Genomic DNA, 20,865 nt, shown 5'->3' with positions numbered 1-20,865 from the left:
CCACATGTTGAGTTAATTCCATTCGAGTTGAGTTATGAAAAACAAGAGCCACTTATAAACACCACGTCCTCACACATAAAACAATAAATGAAGTTGGGTAGTTTGTGACTGTGTTGCTTATCGTAGCTACAAAGGAAACAAATATTGGTCTGAACACCTTTCTCGTAGCTAGAATTTCTACACATCTCTTTGGGGGCATCTAGGAAGTTTGATTATCATGGCACAACTATCACCATCTTCATCCTTCACTTATGATGTCTTTCTTAGTTTTCGAGGAAAAGATACACGCTTTAGCTTTACTGGTAATCTCTACCGCCAACTCCTTCAGCGGGGAATCCGCACCTTCATTGATGACAAGGAACTTCAAAGAGGAGACTCAATCACACCATCACTTATCACCGCTATTGAAAACTCCATGACTGCCATCATTGTCTTCTCTAAGAACTATGCATCTTCCTCTTTTTGCTTAGATGAACTTGTCAACATCATTGCCTCCATCAAAGATAAGGGTCAGTTAGTTTTGCCTGTTTTTTATGATGCGGATCCTTCGGATGTGCGGCATCAGAGACGTAGCTATCAAGAAGCATTTTCTCTTCATGAGAGGCTGAAGGATGACACTGAGAAGCTCCAAAAATGGAGGATGGCTCTGCGTCAAGCAGCTGACTTGTCCGGCTATCATTTCAAACTTGGGTACCTTCTGTTTTATTTCTTTCATTTTTCATTTTTCTAACTCTAATTATTCAACTTTAAAATTTAAAGAGCAAAGGAATACTTCCTGTTGTTAACCTTGGACAAGTTAATTTATTGTATATAAAACACTTTGAATTGTAATAATAATATTAAGTATCTTCAAGACTTACATCGGATGCATTTGGTATAGTATGATTTTACTCGTATTTCTATGATTGGACAGGGATGAATATGAATTTGTTTATTGATAAAATCATTCAAGAGGTCTCCATCAAGATTAATCATGCTCCGTTACATGTTGCCGATTACCCTGTTGGACTAGAGTCTCGAGTGCAAGATGTGATCAAGCTTTTGGATGTCAGCTCTGAAGGAGTCCACATGGTAGGGATCCATGGAATTGGGGGAATAGGCAAAACAACGCTTGCACGAGCAGTTTATAATTCCATTGCTGACAATTTTGACTGTTTATGTTTTCTTGAGAATGTGAGAGAAAATTCAAATAAACATGGCATAAAATATCTCCAAGAGATGAGCTTTTTCTTTCCTTTTCGTTCTTGTCGCCTTCAATTGAAACAATATTGGTCTCGTCTCTTTTTTTGGATATCCCCTTCCATTGACAATTGTTTTTCCCTTTATTTTCATCACCAATTTTGGCTTAGCTAGAATACATCAATGCCTTGTTTGTGATTTGAAGCATTGCTTGAAAGCTCTCTGAAAATTTCTCTTTCTGTTCATCACCACTTTTTATAGGGACACAGTTTATTTCATCTGGTTCTCGTCCATTCCTTTCTCCTTGCATGGTCGCAATTTCTTCCCTAACATATTTTTGTTGTAGCTCATATTCTAGCTTTTGAGGTTCATCTTCTACCAAATAAATTTCTGGTAGATATTTCTCTAAAATTGCTTTCATAAAGTTCCACCAATTTGCCTTGAAATTTAGCCAAAACCAATATTTATACCAACTGAAAGCACATTCTCTGAGCTTTCTCACTACCTATAGTAACTTCTCATTTTCATGGATACTCTCTACCTAAAAATATTGTTCCATGTAGATTAGCCATCCCAAGCATCATCATCTTCCCCATGGAACTTGGGAATTTCTCTTCTCCATAAATTTTTTTTTAGCTTGGCTATGGTTCAAAGCTACCCGCGTCGGATAACTCTGATACCAATTGATAGGATTCAAATAATCGATTTGGGAAAAAAATAATAAAGAAAATAAACTATCAGTATAATATTGATTGAACTAAGAAAAATTACAACCAAACTTGCAAGAACGACACCTTACACAGAAAATAACAAAAGTGCAAAAAGAAGAAGATAAACCCAGGAGAATTAGAAAGACCTTGGACAAGTCCCAAAATATCCCCAAATACCTTTGAAATAATTTCCCTTCCTATATATAGTCACTTCAACCTCACCTCACAAAACATATGCCTAATAGAAAATGGAATATTATTCCCATAACTAACCATTTACAAACTCAGCTTTTATTATTAGGGATCATAATACAATATTGACATAATATGAAATATCTAGCCTAAATCCAATCATTGCATACATGGAACTTCAAATAGCATTGCTATAAGGTGCCTTTTTCATGTAAATTGATTTTTCCTTAGTTAAATCATCTTTCATTGATTTTAATTGAAAGAGCCCTCCCAAAGGAACATTGACAGGTTCATTTTCATGCATTGAAAATAGTTTGATAATTTTACTAACATAGAGAAATTGCAAAAGAGATAAATGTCTAGTTTTCCTATTTCTAGCAATATCCATTCCAAAAATCCTTTTGTCAAGTTCTAATATCTTCCTATCAAACTCTTTCACAAGTATTTGCTTTAATTTATTAATATAGTTTATGTCTTTGGAGGAAGTTAACATGTCATCTATATAGATAAGGAGGTAAATAGAACAACCATTTCCAACTTCAAAAAATAAACATAGTGGCAATAATTGCACCTAGAAAATCCATGAGACAACACAAAACCATCAAATCTTCTATATCATTGTCTAGGGGATTGTTTTATACTATATCAAAATTTCTTTAGCAACTATACTTTGCTTTTAGAACTTTTTTTTATAAAGCCTTTGGGCTACTCCATAAAGATTTATTCTTCCAATTTACCATGCAAAAAAGCAGTTTTAATGTACAATTGTTCTAATTCTAAATCATGGAAAACAATAGCAGACAAAATTAACCTAATGGAAGTATGCTTCACAATAGGAAAGAATATATCATGGTAGTCTTCACCTTTTACTTGTGAGTCTCCCTTTGCTACTACCCTTGCCTTGTATCTGGCCTCTTCCACACTAGGAACTCTGGGCTTTAACTTGAAAACCTATTTGCATTCAATGATCCTTTTATTTGGTCGGAAAATCCTAGACTTCAATTGTTATCAATGCCAAAAGTACAATTAAATCCCAATGTATATATAAATCTAATAGTGAAATTTCAGTTTTCCCAAGATTTCATAGACAATTCATATTATCGTGGGAAGTCATTGAAGATGTCTGCTTTCTTTTTTGGTTCATGAAGATGTCTACTATATTGATTTGTTAGTAGACCTGTAACCAGGGAGATCTGAATTAGGAGAGAGAAAGAAAGAGATAGAGTTGAAAGAGGAGAGAGGAGGGAAGAGAGAAGATTTCACATAAAACTTGCCTCATTCATTCATTCTACGTGACATATATCCGTCACATGCTGGATGGTACACTTAATGGACCCTTAATAAAAGGAAACATACATTCTTCACTAAAGAAGCTAACGAGCTTAAGGTATCAGTAGCCCACTATGTATTCAGAAAGCTTCTTGGGCCTTAGCAAGGTCTTCCTCTCACTTAGTCCAATACACGTCTCAACATTGGGGCCCATAACAAGTCCCTCATCTGCAAGAGCAGACTCGTCCTCGAGGCTGGAGCGCTGGTGGGCGATGTGGACCACTCCTGAAACAGCAGGTGGATGAGTGGGTGGCTTCATTAATTGGATGTGAGGATGTTGGGATATTTGGAGTGTTGGTGGCCGTTGGATGCACTTGGGAAGTGGGAGTGGGCTGGCGAGCATTAAATGGGTTAGGTGGAAGGTGAGACTCCCTAAGACTCATCCGTTGGGCAGCGTCAGGTAAAAGTGTTCCTCTCCCATTTGGTAGTTCCCTAGTCACAGAACGCAGTTGCTCACCCTTTTCCCTTGTATCATCATGACCACTAACAGAAACCTAGTGGTCGTGGCCGAGTGCTTGAACGTCATCAGCCCAACGAGGATTGCTATGGAGCAAGTCTGATTGGTCCTCCCAGGTGGAGTCCTCCGGCGGTAGTCCTAACCATTGGACAAGGACCTGCGGAATTAAGTGTACCCTACGCCAAATGGACCGTGTCGCTATTACCCCACATGGTGTCAGAACCAGAGGAGATGCCGTTGGTGTTTCTGGAAGTTTGTGGATCTGGTAACGGTGGCCCGATTTAAAGGGGCGGAGCATGGACACATGGAAGACATCATGGATCCTTGCCGAAGGTGGAAGCTTTAGGCAATATGCAACTTCGCCTATCCTGCTCAAGACCTCAAAAGGGCCGTAATAATGAAGGCTCAGCTTTTGGGACGAGCGACGATGAACAGAAACCTGTCGGTATGGTTGCAGGCGGAGCAAGACCAGATCCCTGACGGTAAAGTTTCAAGATTTTCATTTCTTGTCAGCTTGTGTCTTCATTGTCTGTTGAGATTTTCTGAGATTTTCTTTTAATTTTTGCAATATTGTTTGTCGAGATGCGAGGGTGGAATCCATGGCCTCATTTGGGGAGGATCCCAGACAATAGACCGCTAAATCCGGTGGTGGCTGACCATACATGACCTCGTAAGGGGAAAAGCCGGTGGAATGGTGATAACTGGTGTTATAGTGGTATTCGGCCCAGCTGAGGAAATATGACCAAGTTCTGGGCTGTTCATGGGCGAAAGCTCTGAGGTAAGACTCTAAGCACCTGTTTACGCATTCGGTTTGTTCGTCCGTCTGCGGATGGTACGAAGAGCTAAAATTTAGTGTGGTTCCCTGCAGCTTGAAGAGGTTCTTCCAAAAATCACTCAAAAAAATGGGGTCCCGGTCCGAGACAACAGAGTGTGGAAGGCCATGCAACTTACCAACATATTCCCAAAAGACGGATGCAACCTTGGTAGAAGAGTAATGAGCCGGAAGTGGAACGAAGTGGGCTGCCTTCGAAAATCTGTCGACAACTACGAAGATGGAGCTATAACCGGCATACACGGGTAAGTGGGTTATAAAGTCCATGGTAATATCGATCCATAAGGAATTGGGAGTGGGCAATGGTTGTAGAAGTCCAAAAGGGGCATGGGTAGGAGGTTTGAGTTTCTGACATAGTTCACATTGGGATATGTAGTCTTTGATAGTTTTGTGCATTTCTTTCTAGGTAAAGTTGCGGTTAAGGCGATGGACAGTGGCATTCACACCAGAGTGGCCACCCTGCTTGGCATCATGGACTTCGTGAAGGAGATGAGGAATTAAGGTGGAGGCAGATGGCAAAAAAATGCGGTGTCTGTGGAACAACAATTTTTTTTTGTATTGCCGCTCTGGCCATAGACTGGGATCTGTTTGTATTTCTTGTATATTTTTTGTAGTGTAGGGGTCTGTAACTAATTCGGACTGTAAGACTGTAGTAAAATTCAACGTGGGGCCAGTAATGGCTTCTAGCTGAGGGACTTGAGGGTCAAGAGCCCCCTCTGATTGTCTAGACAATTCATCGGCAACTATGTTAGCTTTGCCGGATTTATAGACAATAGTGTAGTTATACCCCAGCAATTTAGAGAGGAACTGCTGTTGCTCTGGGGTTTGTATAACCTGTTTCATCAAATTGTTAAGGCTCTTGTGATCTGTGTGAATCACAAAGGGTGAGTCTAACAAATATTGACTGCCTTGAAACAACCGCAGTAATTGCAAACATCTCACGAACATACGTCGACTTACCTTGCATCATTGGGGCTAGCTTGCGGCTGTAAAAGGTAATAGGCTTATCGTTTTGAAGTAGAACCGCCCCTATGCCCACACCAGAGGCGTCTGTCTCGACTGCAAAAAGGTAAGTAAAATCTGGGAGGCCCAAAATGGGGGCAGATGTTAATAACACCTTTAATTCACTAAAAGCATGATCAGCCTTGGCATTCCAATGCAATCCTGACTTAGAGAGGAGATCAGTTAGAGGGGCAGCAATAGAGGCGTAGTGTTTGATGAACTTTCTATAGTAGCCCAATAAGCCCAAAAATGCTTGTAGTTGTGTAGTTGTGGACGGGGTGGGCCAACCTGAAATCGCTTGCAGTTTCCCAGGGTCTGGTTGGACGCCGGAACCCAAAATGATATGGCCCAGGAAGTTAATAGAGGGTTGAGCAAACAAGAATTTAGAGAGTTTAGCATATAAGGAATGGGCCCTCAAAGTGGCTAATATTGTTGTCAAGTGATCCCAATGGGCTGAAGCAGATGGGCTGTAGACTAGGATATCATCAAAGAACACCACAACGAACTTGCGCAAATAAGCTGCAAAAACCTGATTCATAGTGGCTTGGAATGTTGAAGGCGCATTGCTCAAGCCAAAAGGCATCACTAAGAATTCATAGTGCCCATGGTGTGTGCGAAACGCCGTTTTATGAATGTCAGGAGAATGCATGCCTATCTGGTGAAATCCTGACCTGAGATCAAGTCTGGAAAAAATTGTTTCTCCATGTAGCTCATCGATTAATTCATCAATGGTAGGTATAGGGAATTTGTCTTTAATAGTAATGGCGTTTAAGGCTCGATAGTCTACACAAAATCTCCATGTACCGTCCTTTTACTTCACTAGGAGAACCGGAGAGCTATACTCAAATTGGTTGTGGCGGATTAACCCCACAGTGAGCATTACAGAAATCAATTTTTCAATTTTATTTTCCTGGTAATATGGGTAACGGTATGGTTTGACTTGTACGGGTTTAGTATCTAGAACAAGGGAAATGTGGTGGTTTAGATTGCGATCTGGTGGTAATGTGTTAGGTACAACAAACACATCAGAGAATTCGTGGAGGAGGGTGGATAAAGGAGGTGAGGTGGTGTTTGTGGTAGTGTGGGGTTGGGCTGCAAAGGGTGTGGGAGGTGTGGAGGAGAGGCATATTAGACACGATGATATAGAATCACGGGTGATCTTCTTGTGTAGCTGGGCAGAAGTAATAAGAGTAGGCCCAATAGGCTGATTCCCCTGCAATAATATCTGATTTCCAGAATATGTAAAAGCCATCATTAACGCAACATAATCTATAATAATGGGCCCAAGAGTAGCCAACCACTGGACGCCCAAAACAACATTTGCACCCTTAAGGTCTAAAACAAACAGATCAACTACAAATGTATTCAATTGCATATTTAAAACAATGGCTGAGCAAGATGCTGAATAGGTAAGTGTATCACCGTTACCAACATGCACATTAAAAGGAGAAATGGCATGCATAACAAGATTAAGGTAAGAGGCCATTCTTGGTGTTATGAAATTGTGAGTACTACCTCCATCAATTAAAATTTGAACAACTGTACCAGAAATTGATCCTGGAAGCCGGAAGGAATTAGAGGTTCTATGACCAAATAGTGCATTTAAGCTGATCTCTGGTATTGATTCCTGTTCAGGAGGAGGATCCTCCTCTAGTTGGATATTGCCATCTTCATCCTCAGAGCCATCCAGATATAGAAGGGAGGCTCGCCCTCTACAACGATGCCCAACAGTGAATTTTTTGTCACAATTATAACAAAGATTTTTCTCACGCCTGGCTTGCCGTTCTGCTAGTGATAGGTGGCAGATAGGTAATGAGGACAGAGGGATAGGTGGTTTGGCAGGTGTCAATGAGGTGGGGTGTGGAGTCAGTTGGGGATGCTGAGGGTTAAGTGGTGTGGTGCGTGGGGCCCAAGGTTTGAGCGGCTTCTCATTATTGAGCTTCTCTTCATATACTTTTGCATAAGCCAGAGCATCGTGAGTATCATGAGGTCAGTGAACGAGGACTGAGCAGCGAATTGTGGATTTTAGTCCTGCTAAGAATAGTCCCTTCCTTACTGTGATAGATAACCCAGTAATTTTCCTGGATAATTGCTCGAATGCGGCATAATACTCAGTAACGCTGTCGGTTTGTTGGAGTTTAGTGATTGCTACTGAAGGATCTTCAAATTCCATCGGACCAAAGCGACGATTTAAGGCGGTAACGAAGGAATTCCAATCAGGAAGTAATCCATCCTGATCCAGTGACTGAAACCACGAAGACGCAGGTGGATCCAGGTTGAACGAAACCACCAGAAGACGTTCCTGGTTAGGTACATTGTAGAATCTAAAGTAGCGTTCTACAGCAAATAGCCAATCAGTGGGTTCACCACCAGCAAATCTGGGAAAATCTAACTTCATTTAACGTTGACGGGGAGGCTCTTGTGTGTGGTTAGAGGATGAGCGAGAGGGGCCTGAGCCTAGTACTCCTGTGTTTGGATCTGTGAAGGACGGTGAAGAGTGTAGGATAGTGAGGACTTCCTGCAACTGTTGTTGCAGTGTATCCATACGTTGGCTCTGAACGTCCATACTTTGGTTGTGTGACAGCTCCATGGTGCTAAAACGACGATCCTGAGCGAGTTCCAGGTTAGATATTTGGTTCTGTGTTGCTTGGCGTGATCGCTGGAGATCATGGATCTGTTGTGCGACATCACGGAGACGTGTATTTTCTACCATTGAAGATCAATGAAAGAACCAATGTAACTAGGGAGATCTGAATTAGGAGAGAGAAAGAGAGAGATAGAGTTGAAAGAGGAGAGAGGAGGGAAGAGAGAAGATTTCACATAAAACTTGCCTCGTTCATTCATTCTACGTGACATATATCAGTCACATGATGGACGGTACACTTAACGGACCCTTAATAAAAGGAAACATACATTCTTCACTAAAGAACCTAACGGGCTTAAGGTATCACTAGCCCACTATGTATTCAGAAAGCTTCTTGGGCCTTAGCAAGGTCTTCGTGTCTTAGTCCAATACTTGTCTCAACATTGGGATCCATAACAAGAGCAATGAATAGTTTGTTATGTGTTTGCATCAAACATCAATTGTAGCATCACCTAATACCATGTTAGCCTTGTTGCTTAAATAATTGGACCTTAGATTGTTTCTAGTCCATCTATTGTTATTTGACTAACTATGTAACATAATTTTATACTTTTTAAGGATTGATTTCTTGCATTTCTATTTTTACAGCCAAAAATATCTTATGATCATGAGCAAAGTTTATTTGTGCTCCAAAAGAATGCAGAATGCATGCACATTAATTACTTTATTTTTTCAAATATTATATCTATTAGTGCATTTTCTTTTCATTTTTCTTAATGAATTGGAGGCTAATTATTAGTTTAATGCAATAGCAGAACTCTTGATGAATCTAGTTAGTGTTCTTTCGAATCAAAATCCTCTAACCATTTAGTTGAAAGAAGTTATAATTTGAATAAAGTCCCTTTGGGTCCCTAACAAAAAATACGATCTCCACTTTTGTTCCTTACAAAAAAAGTCAACTTTTGGTCCCTCTACAGTTCTAGTTCTTTGAAAATGTGGTCCCTCAGAAATTCAATGAAGACCCAATTTAGTCCCTAAAAAGGACTAATATGGGATTTTTTTAAGGGACGAAAGTGGAGACCGTGTTTTTTGTTAGGAATTCAAATGAGGCTTTACTCTTATAATTTTCTTTTTGAAATTCTTATAGTTTATAAAACATGAACATTTGCAGCATTGATAAACACATAGTTTATAATGTTTTAAGGACTAAAATCACTCTTATATCTAGTCAAAAGCATGAAAACTTAGAGTTATTTGGCTAAAAAGCATTAACTTTGAATCACTAACTCATATAAATGATTCTTGCTTGTTTTGTAGGATGATCGAGATGAATTGGAGTATTGGAGCAATGGTTAAGCTTGAAGAACTTAAAGTGGCAAATAAGGAGCAACTATTTAGTTAATCTCTCCTTAAAGATGTCTTTCTACCAATTTTTCATATCTAACATGATGGAATTAGATCTTGTGTTCTTTCATAAAAGTTGTAGAGCTTTCTTTTATCTTTCCAACGAGACCAATATCACATCAATCGAACAAGTACAACTTAAGTTATGTCCAAAATATGAAAATATGTTTTAGTTGTCAAACTAGCGCATTTTAATGCAGTCTAGCATGTTTTAACGCCCGTTGCAACCCAATTAAGGCCCATTAGGCGATCTTCACCTAAAAAAAGGATCCATACACCTGTTTAAGCTATTCTTAATGAGTTCTTTATAAGACTTGGCAGCTGAGACCTAGTTTTGATCTTAAAATCGCATTTTTCATGCTTTTGAGAACCAGAGATGAGTTGGATTCAAGATTATGCTGGAAACCTTGAAGATTTACCGTGTCATCACATCAATGGAGTTTGGGGAAGCTTTCTTGTGTTCCTGATTCTAATATGTTAGGCTATTTTTCTTTTGTCATTAGGGATAAATGGAACTCAATCAAATATTTATGTTATGAATAATCTTTATTGTCAATTTTTATTTTTATATTGAATGAATTTATCTTTTCTTCATGCCTTCCATGAGTTTGATCTTGTAAATTGATCTAGGGTGAATATATGACAATATGGATGTTGGTACATGAACCGTGGATGATAAATTCATCGTAATTTTTGTGATTCTATGGATAAACATAGGGTTTATGCAATCTTTATGATTTTTGAACTTAATACTTATTTTCTAGAAGAGTACCGGGGAACTAAAGTTCTTTCAAGATAATAAATAATTGGGTTGTTGTTGCGAAATCGGCAAGTATACCGATTGTTCCAAGTAATAAAGTGATAAAAAAATATCGTTCCCACGAGGATTAATGCAATAATTATTATTCTAACTCGTCCCCTTAATTTGGAAAATTCGATTTAATTGAGACAGTAGATTTTGAATTAAAATTTAAGACAGTAATAATCAAAAGCATTCCAGAATAATCAAGAACGTCAAAGAAGGTATGAGTAAATAAGATAAAGAAACTGCAGCCAGCATGCACTTCACTTCTGATCCTCCCTTATAATTCTAAATTAAATTTTATAACCAATTAATTCATTAGCTCAGACAATTCATCTTTTCCCTATTAAATAGTTGAACCCTAATGCCTTAGCGTATTCAACCTTTTAAACCGATTAGAACCTTAGTGTCCTAGTGATCCCTCTTGAATCAAACATTAAGCGGATGAATGTAAAAGTTTGCAATCTATGTAAGCCTATGTCTAGATCATGCACAAATTGTTATTCTACCATTTTCTGAATTAAAATCCCAATATTCCTATTGTGAGCTCTAACCCTCAAAACCCTATAATAGAGCGATCAATTCTAAAAAGGATATGGAAAAATTCACTCAGGTAGAATAAAACTAATTAAATTAAAACAATTATAAAAACAATTTAGTAAATATAAAGGATTCACATTGGATCCGTGATCCCAACTACAAAGAAAAATTAGCCAGACATATCTAACTTGAACAATTCAAAATAATAAAAGGAATTCATAACAAGAAAAGAAAAGAAGAAAATGAAGAGAAAGAATCAATGGTGCTCAGTCTCCTTCAAGCTCCTCTTTTTCTGAAATCTCCAACTCTGGTATCTGGTGTTCTCCACCTTCCTCTCAATCTGCTTGCCTCTAGCGAATTGTCTTTTGAGTTTCCAAGAGATGCCTTTTTATAGGATGAAACCATATCTTTTAATTTTTTATCATATCTTCAATGAAATCTTCACTAGAATCTCTAATCATATCTTTGATCCAATCCTTCAAATCTTCCCCTTTTATTTAATGGAAAACTTTCCTTAAAATATATTCAAATGAAGATTTGATAAGATCTTGAATGATTCAGAAATCCAAAGCAATCTACTTGATCTCTCCAATTTATCTCTTTATTGAGCTGAAATTTGCTGCAAAATACAAGAAATCTTATGAGAATATTATTGATAATAAAATAACAATTTAATTATGATTCTCGTAACTTTTAATTACTTTTAAATCAATTTCATGCTCATATTAACCCTTAATACATAGTAAATTGGAGAATCGTCAGATGTCAAGGGATTGAGTCCTAATTAATTTAAGGAATTGATTGGTGATATGAAAAAAATGTTTAATTGGGGGTTGTAGTTCAAAACGTAAATGGGAGATTGGGGAAATCAAAATCCTAACTGTGTTTCTTGATTGTCAAGCTACTCATATTTTGCAATTTTGTTTTGTTATTTACTTTATTTTTCATAAAATTCGTTTGATCAATTATCCAACTTAAGCATTAATAGTGAACTAGTGGTTGAAATCTAATTCTCATGGGAATGATCTTGTAGTCATACACTTTATTACATGTACGACCAGTGCATTTGCCTTGTTTGCAATAAGTTTTTGTCGTCGTTGTCTAAGATTAGTTTATTTCAACATTAGTAGTAGCTATAGCCACTTTAGATTAGACCTTTCTTTTTCTATTATTTTTATTTTAGCTATTTTGTTTTAGTTTTTATTTAATTATTCTATTTTCTAGTTTATTCAAGCTATCGTTGACACTGGGTCTTTGCAATTTGATCCAGAGATAGAGAAAATTGTCAAAAAAAAAAGCTTGCAAGGGAAAAAAAAGCAACAAGAAGCGTCAAATTCTATTGTATTGGAGGAAGAGACCATGGCTGGAAGAGAAGATCCACCACCACCTCCAGGAAGACCTAAGAGATTACATGACTTCATCTAGAATTCCACCTATTGCAAGTATTGTGAGGCCCCCTGCTTAGTCGAACCGAGAGCTGCTCAGGGATATTTTTAAGGAGCAATAATACAGAGTGATAATCGAGATTGCAAACAGGAGCAATCTACTCTGACGGAGAGCAGCCCTCTTCAACTATACGCAAGCGTACGTGTCAAGCAATACAGAGTGTTGTTAGCCCCAGATTTATCGTCCTCAGGGAGCAGTTGTGAAGAAGGAATCGTTCAGGGAAACTTAATTCTTAGAAAAATGAAAGGAAAATAGTTATTCTCAACCAAGCTTCACAAGGAGAAATCTCTAGCCAGCTAGTTAAACAGTGTTAACCATTCTGAACTAGATGAGAGCAGTGAATAACTTAGCATAGTCATCGAATATCAAGGCATCAAATTGAAGTAACTCAAAAGAAATTAGGGAAGTGATTATAAAAGCAGCAATAGATAAGCACAATTTGGTTGTCGTGAAGAAAGTTATAACAAAAGTTTGATGTGAGATTGAGTTTAGAAAGAGTTAAGTAGGTGTTTCGGGTTCCATATTTTCATCCTTTTGGTTAACCCTGCTTGGTAGCATATTTTAAAAATGGATTCTGCTCCTTTTGTCGTTTTGCCACAAGTAAGTAAAAGAGCAAGGCCTTACTCTCCACATTACTCCGTAGAACTTAGAGTTAAATGCAAGGAGACCATGCTGCCTTCTCAAAAGAGCCTGGATTCACATGGCAGTGCTCTTCATTCCAGGTGTTCCTCCCTCCTTTCTTCAGGCTGAACTACCCCAAGATCTTGAGACTGCTCTGCACGCCCTTGACAGTGTTTCATCGACAGAGTGGTCCCGGGATGAGGTTGCCAGCCAAAAGGGTTTCACAGAATCAATATATTAAATCAAAGAACAGCTCAAAATTCATTCATAAAATATGTGTTCCTTACAAAGTTATCCTAAGACAAAAAGGGATTACTTCTATGGAACCCTCACCTACTTAGAGGAAGTTAGCTCCTAGCGAGCATTACAAAAGAAAAATATCAGGAAAAATAAAATGGCAAGCCCTCGAATGGTGTCCCAATCCCTTCTCATGAAAGTTGATTCTTCCTTTTATAGAGTTATTCTGTCAGATCCTCATTGTCCCTTTCATCAAGGGCTGTGCCTTCTTCAAATCCTCTCTAATAGTCGGTCTGCTCTCTGCCAGCTCAGCTCTGCATAGCAGTGGTCCCCCTTGCTTTTGGTGCTTTTTCTCGGGTGAAAATTTCGGAATCAGGGAGACCCCTCCACCTTCTCTGTTGTGGCTGACGTGGAGGCTCATGATTGCTGCCTTTTACTGCTTTTGTACTGTAGCAGGCTTTTATGCTCCCTCCTGCGTAGCATTCTTCCTTCTTTTCCTTAATGTGTGGGCCCTTCTGTTAGGTCTCAGGTTTCCTGATCAAAACAAATCAACCCAATAATCATATGTGAAAAAGATAATGTCAATTTGCTCCAGGCCTACTCTAATTCCCATTTCAAGTATTGCTCTGGTCCACTTTTCAAGACAATTGCTCTACATGGAAAAAGAAGGTTAAAGAGAGTGATTTGTGACCAAACCAGGGGTTTTGTGGAGTGATATATACTTAATGGACCTCAACTTTTGAGGACCATCACCGCCAGTGAATGCAAATAACTTTGAGATCAAGCCATCACTACTGCAGTTAATCCAAGGTAAGCAATTTGGTGGAGGAGGCGCAGAAGATCCTCACCTGCATCTGGAGAATTTAGCTTTTATGTTATACCTTGAAGATGAATAGGGTTCCCTGAGATGCTATTTTACTGAGGATGTTTGCATTTTCATTGAAAGACATAGCCAGGAGTTGGTTGCAGGTACTACCTCAAGCAAGCATTACTACTTGGGGTAATTTGTCGACAAAGTTTCTAGCTTGATTCTTCCCTTCGTCCAAGTTAGCTAAGTTGAAGGTTGATATTTCTTGTTAGGCTTAGAAGGATAATGAGTCATTGTATATAGCATGTGAGAAGTTTAAAGGACTACTCAGAAAACGCTCATAGCATGGACTAGAGGCCTGGGAACAGGCTCAAATCTTCCTTACCGGGACGACCCCTACTTCAAAACTTATGGTAAATGCTGCAGTAGGAAGATCGCTCAAATCCAAGACTTCGCAAGAAACGCTTGAGTTGCTTGAGTCATTGGTATTTCAGGAGTTTGATAATGCTTGAGTGCAACCAAGAAAAACAGGAATTATGCAGTTAGATGACTATGATACCTTGTTGGCATGAAATGAACAGATGATGCAAATGCATAAAACTTCAACAACAATTAAAAGCTCTCATAAAGCAATTAGCAACGTTCTAGGTCTTTGCAGTCAACACTTTGCCTGCAGTCTGTGACGTGTATGGAGGTGAGAATGCTAATGGGGATTATGATATTATTGGAACACCAGAGTCAGCTCAGGTCAATTACATGGGTAATGCTCAGAGGAATCAGAATAACCCATATCGCAATACATATAATCCTGGGTGGAAGAATCAGTCCAGCTTTCCCTACAAGCCACAGCCTCTGCAGCAACAACAGCAACAGATGCATCAAGATTCTTCTTATTCTGCCTTAGAAAATGCACTCTTGTAATTGGTGCGGGAGACTAAGAACTTTACGCAAGATACTTGATCTTCATTCTGGAACCAGAAGACATCTATAAGGATTCTTAAGAACCAGATTGGACAATTGGCTAAATAGATATCTGAAAGAGTTCGAGGCACTTTTCTAGGAGACTCAATTATCAATCCGAAAGAGCATTGCAATGCAATCACTACCAAAAGCAGCAAGGTGATAACTCTTTAACCTAGTCATGATGCATAGAACTCAAGTTCTTGCAAAGAGAAATTCAAGAGGAAGGAAAAAGTAGAGGATGATGTTGAAGGAGCTAAAAGAGATAGAGATACTACTAGGAAGAAAAATGCAAAGGGTAAAGTGTTAATGAACACAAACCACAAAAGCCCAATCTATATGCTCAAGCCCCTTACCCGTAGAGGATCAAGCAACAAGAGCAAAGGAAGCAATTTTCTAAGATTTTAGAGATCTTAGAGAAATTATACATTAATATTCCTTTTGCGAAAGCTCTGGAGCAAATGCCTTCTTATGACAAGTTCCTAAAGGAGATTTTATCAAAGAAGTGTAAGCTCACAGAGGATGAATATAATGACAAACTAGTAAATCTTAATTAGAGATTTAATTTAAGGATTTAAATGTCATAAATAGATTTAGAACGTAATTTCGAGTGTTTTAACTGTAATCATGACTAGGTCACGAACAATGCCTTCTGCCGGGTATTCTGCATTGTTGTGTAGCAACCAGTAGAGCTTGTAAATGAGCAAAAAGAGGTTAGAGACCAAATTTGACAATTCTAAGGCCAAATATAAGTTTAGAAAGAAAAATTGTATAGTCTGGCACTTTTTGCGAAAATCTCATGAATAGTATTTTCTACCGGGTATTTTGTATCGCTGTTTAAGCATTCGGTAGAGTCCAAAACTGAATAAATGATGTGATAAGTATGTGAAAGTTCAATATATGCCAAACAAGTCACGATAGACCCCAAAAGTGATAAGTTTAGAAGTTTTACGATTTCATGTGCAAACAATGAACAGTTAGTGATTCACAGTGCATTTTGTAAAAAACGGTGCAGAAACCTAACTGTGAATTGTTAATACTGTTCCTTATGGAATAAAAATTAATATAAATGAGTTCAAAAAAAAAAATTATGTTCGTAGCTTTGAGTTAATGTCGGGTCAAGTTAAGTGAAAGTAAGTGAGAGAAAAATACCTGTTAAAAAACCACATGTGCATATAAGCCTTAAGTGACTTAAAAGACATTGTTCATTGTCTCTCATTTCTCTTCCTCACAGCTGCAAAAACGTGCTCCCCTCCATGGAAAAAGAAAATTTTGAGTGAAATGTTCCAAAGCTTATATCTTTAGCTACATACCTCCAAATCATGTCCTTCCAAAGCCTAACTTGAAGGAAATTTTGAGAGGAATCCATTGGTACTAGTATTTTAGAGTGGGGTTCATTGTAGAGAGATTTATTCTCCTCTTCCATGCGGGTACTGTTCATTGTCCAAGAAAAAGTAAGGTTTTTGGATGATCCAATGCTTGGAGGTTGATCCTTTGGTTGCCTAAAAGTGGTTTAAAGTAAGAAAATCTATTACTGTTGGTTGAATAACTGATTTCTAAGCCTAGGGTTCATGAACATATTTGAGGAAAATATGAAATTTGAAATTTGAATTAGTGATGGATTATTGATGTTTAGATGTGGTAATGTGAGATGAACATGTATATGTATGTAAAGTTGGGAAAAAAATCCTCTTGAATCTCTCCTTAGGGTTCGACCATGATGATCCAAAGGAGGTGTGATGACTCCTTAAACATAGATCTTCCCTCTTGGAACTTTAACAATAATCTTACTTGTCACCCGAGTCACTTATCTTCCTCCAAAAGAATCCAAACTTTCGAAATCCCTAGGCACGCCTAGAGAAAGAATTCAAAACAAAACTCAATAAAATGATACAATGACATGTAATTCTACAAGACACACACTTTGTTGATTACTTTCTTTTTTCTTATCAATTATTATGCCAATATTATAATATTCACACAAGTCATAACCAAATTATTTTTAACTTAACCACATTAGACCCTGGGTGGGTGGTTCTTTGTTCAACAGATTCCCACATAATTCCACATATCTACCTTGTCTTAGGATAGCCCCAAAAGGCCTTTAGAACACTCATTACCCCTTTTAGCACCTTGAAGCCTATTTTTCCTGATTTAAGGCAGAGTACCTATTACAAAGGAGCTATAAGATTTCTCTTTGTCTAGTACCTAAACCCAAGCTTAGCCACCTACATAAATTATTTTACGCATAAAAGTGTGCTCGCTTTGCAAAACAGTAACTCCTAGCACATACCCCCTTTGGAAATAGCCAAATTCACATATAAGGCCCAAAGAAGGAACTTATTCATTTTTCTTTTTAACTAACCCAACCAAAAGTTTAAACATCTAATCATATAGTCTTTAGACCGTATAAATGCTCACTAGCAAAAACAATCACTCTTAAACATACTTCATTTGTAAATGGCCAATAGGCACATGAAGGAAACCATGCCAATTTTATGATTCGAATGCTTTAGTCCATCGAATTCAAGCTTGTCACACACCTCTAATCCAAAATTCATTTATATATTCATGATTTTCCAAGTTTCCACAATTTAAGCACATAGGCCTCAAAGTGGCATTTTCACAACCAAGGAATTCTTTAACCATTTAACTCATATATTCTCTTATACATACATATATTCCAAAGCCTACACACCTGTTCAAACTTTAATTTACATTTCAAACCCCTAATTATACCCTAAAGGCCGAAACCTAATTGGAAAGGTTTACAAGGGATTTCTTTTTTTATACATTCCATTGCTCATTTAATTCACAACAACCACACTCACATATACCTTCACTAAATGTACCATTATATTTTTGCACTTCTCCTACTTGTGTGCTCCACCATGGTTAGTTGACTATGGTTAGATGTATGATTGTATTTGATGCTTTGTATAGATGCATTCATATAGAGTTATATGATAATATGATATGTTTTGTTCTGATGTGATTTCTGTAATGATCTTTGGTCATTGATTCTATGTGCATTGATGTCTGCTTAGGGTTCTTCCTTGGGACTGACTGTGTATACCTTTGATTATGTTTGGTTTCGCTCGGGGTCCTCCTATAAGAACATGTGCGCTGATTTTCGCTTGGGGTCCTCACTTGAGAATGACTGCGTACATATCTGATAAGATATGTGTATATGCTTAGTTTAGTTATGATATTTGTTTATATGATGTCTTGTATACTCTGTATCTGACTCTTATGCAGGAGTGGGCCTAGGGTATGAAGAATTCTATATAAACCTAGAGCTTATTGAGATTTGTTATCTCACCCCATTTGGGGACATCATTTCAGGTGTACAAATTGCCGGCGAGCCTTCACGGGGAAGGGATACAACCAGTGGATAGAGTGCCTTAGTGGACCAAGTTTTGGGTAGTTGCATGCTATTGTATTTTGGAGGATTATTATGTTGCTTGCGTATTCTATTTATTTTGGGGATCATGATGTCTGATCCGTTATTTTGTATATGCCATGTATATGCTTTATACATCCTTTCCATTTTAATGCATGTACAATTGTATATTCAGGCATGTTTATATGATTACTTAGCATTTAGTTATGTATATGTGTTGGTTATGCATATTGTTAAACATAGTGGCACAGAGCCAATTTATGCATGAGCCTATGGATGCGTATTTGATCCTTAATGGATATCTGAGATTTCTGAAATTATGGATTATATGAATTGTTTATCAGGGAACCTTGAGCGTGGGATTTCTAAATCCCCATTGTCCGGGTTACAGTCGTTATGCTATCCGATTTTAATTTTTGTCACATGAAAAATTAATTAGAAGAAAGTTATGAAATGCTATATATCATGTGAAACACATTAAAGAAATAGAAGCAAAAAGTTATCTCGTATTTTTGTAAGCTAATGTAAGTTTGTAAGTTAGTCTTCCGCTGATGTATGTTTTAGTATCTTATGTAAGTTAATTGAACCGGGTTGAGACGGGGATCAAGCAATCCATATTTAAGTCTTCTAGGTGTTAATGAGTACAAACCACCAGAGCCCAATCCATATGCTCAAGCCCCTTACCCGCAGAGGATCAAGCAACAAGAACAAAGGAAGCAATTTTCTAAGATTTTAGATATCTTTGAGAAATTGTAAACTAATATTCCTTTTGCGAAAGCTCTGGAGCAAATGCCTTCTTATGACAAGTTCCTAAAGGAGATTTTATCAAAAAAGTGGAAGCTCATAGAGGATAAACTCAGTGTTTTAACATAGGAGTGTAGTGTAATCATACAAAGGAAGTTTTCTCCAAAATTAAAGGATCCTGGAAGCTTTAGAATTTCTTGCACAATTGGCATAGTGCAGTTGATAAAGTCTTATGTGATCTTGGTGCCAGTATTAATGTAATGCCATTATCCATGATGAAAAAGATAAGAATTATGGAAGTGAAGCCAATTAGGACAATATTGCAATTAGGATAATATTGCAATTGGCTGACCACTCCACAAAGCAAGCTTATGACATTATAGAAGATATACTAGTCAAGGTAGACAAGTTTATCATTCCTGTTAACTTTGTTATCCTTGATATAGAAGAAGATGTCACAGTTCCTAATCTTCGGAAGACCCTTCTTAACAACATCAGGAGCGTTAGTTGATGTACCTAAGGGTGAGTTGATCTTAAGGGTGAAAAGAGAACAAGCGATATTCAAAGTTTTTGAAAAAGAAACCCCACCGCTTACGCCTCAGCCGGAAGGCCAAGTTTGCTTTGTTGGTGAAAAGAAAGGTAGGGAAAATAACAAGAACAAAGGCCATCAACCATGTGAAAATTGTAAGCCAAAGGTTAAGATAGAAAAGCCTAGGAGCAAGAAAAAACATGTAAAAACTAAGTTTAGAGTTCCTTAGATACTCCATCTCATCCGTAAGCACATGATTATTATTATGGAAGGGCATAATTTTTTACCGAGGGGACATGGTCATCATTGAGCTCATGCTTTGAGCCACCATAATCACATGAAGATACGTCAAACTCATGACGTTAAACAAGCACCTATTGGGAGATAACCTGGCAATTTCTTGCTTCTACTATTTCAATTTTAGTTTTCCTTTATTGCTTTTAGTTTATTTTTAATAAGTGGGAGATGTTGAGCTTAAAACCCCGACAATTTTTTTTAGCTAACTTTTTTAACCTATATGACATTCATAATCATGTTCTTCCTAGTGTGTGCAAAAAGTTTTATTTTTGGTAATATTCTAGATTTAATTTGATTGCTAAGAACATCAACATATCAAATCTGGGAACGGAGGAATATGATGCATTGGGTGCTACACTGCGAGGTTGGAGGGGATTTCAAGCATACGTGGAGTTATCCGACTAAAACAGAAAACTATCTTAACTTTTCCATTGATTTTCTATTTCTTCGCTTTTTATTTCTTTATGATTGGGAGCAAAGATAATTGAGTTTGTGATCACTTAATCACTTAAGACTATAATACCATATAAAAAATCAATTCAAGCCAAAAATTTAAGCAATAGGATGAAACTGCATTAATATATTTATATTTCTCCAACATTTATGCGTCTGACGTGAATTTGAACGTGCATCCCCAATATTACTGCATGAATCCAAAAGAATTTCATGTAGTTTACTGTTTCAGCACGTGGTGGGTCTGTTCTTGCTTCATGCACGTCCAATCCAACATTCTTTGGGCCAAAGTGAGGGTCTGGGCTTCTAAAGACTAAGGTCTGCAGTTTATTGACG

At 37.7% G+C, this 20,865-nt stretch overlaps 1 pseudogene; it reads left to right on the top strand.

Annotated features, from left to right (window-relative positions):
* The first annotated feature begins 217 nt into the window (after positions 1-217).
* LOC133313560 (disease resistance protein RPV1-like) lies at positions 218-4,152 on the top strand (annotated as a pseudogene).
* The last annotated feature ends 16,713 nt before the right edge of the window (positions 4,153-20,865 follow it).

The sequence above is a fragment of the Gastrolobium bilobum genome, unplaced genomic scaffold (assembly GCF_033153095.1).
Source record: "Gastrolobium bilobum isolate Gb01-03AN ecotype WA unplaced genomic scaffold, APGP_CSIRO_Gbil_v1 utg1760, whole genome shotgun sequence".
NCBI lineage: Eukaryota > Viridiplantae > Streptophyta > Magnoliopsida > Fabales > Fabaceae > Gastrolobium > Gastrolobium bilobum.
Note: the sequence above shows the minus strand (reverse complement) of the source record. Positions and strands in the feature narration are given on the sequence as shown.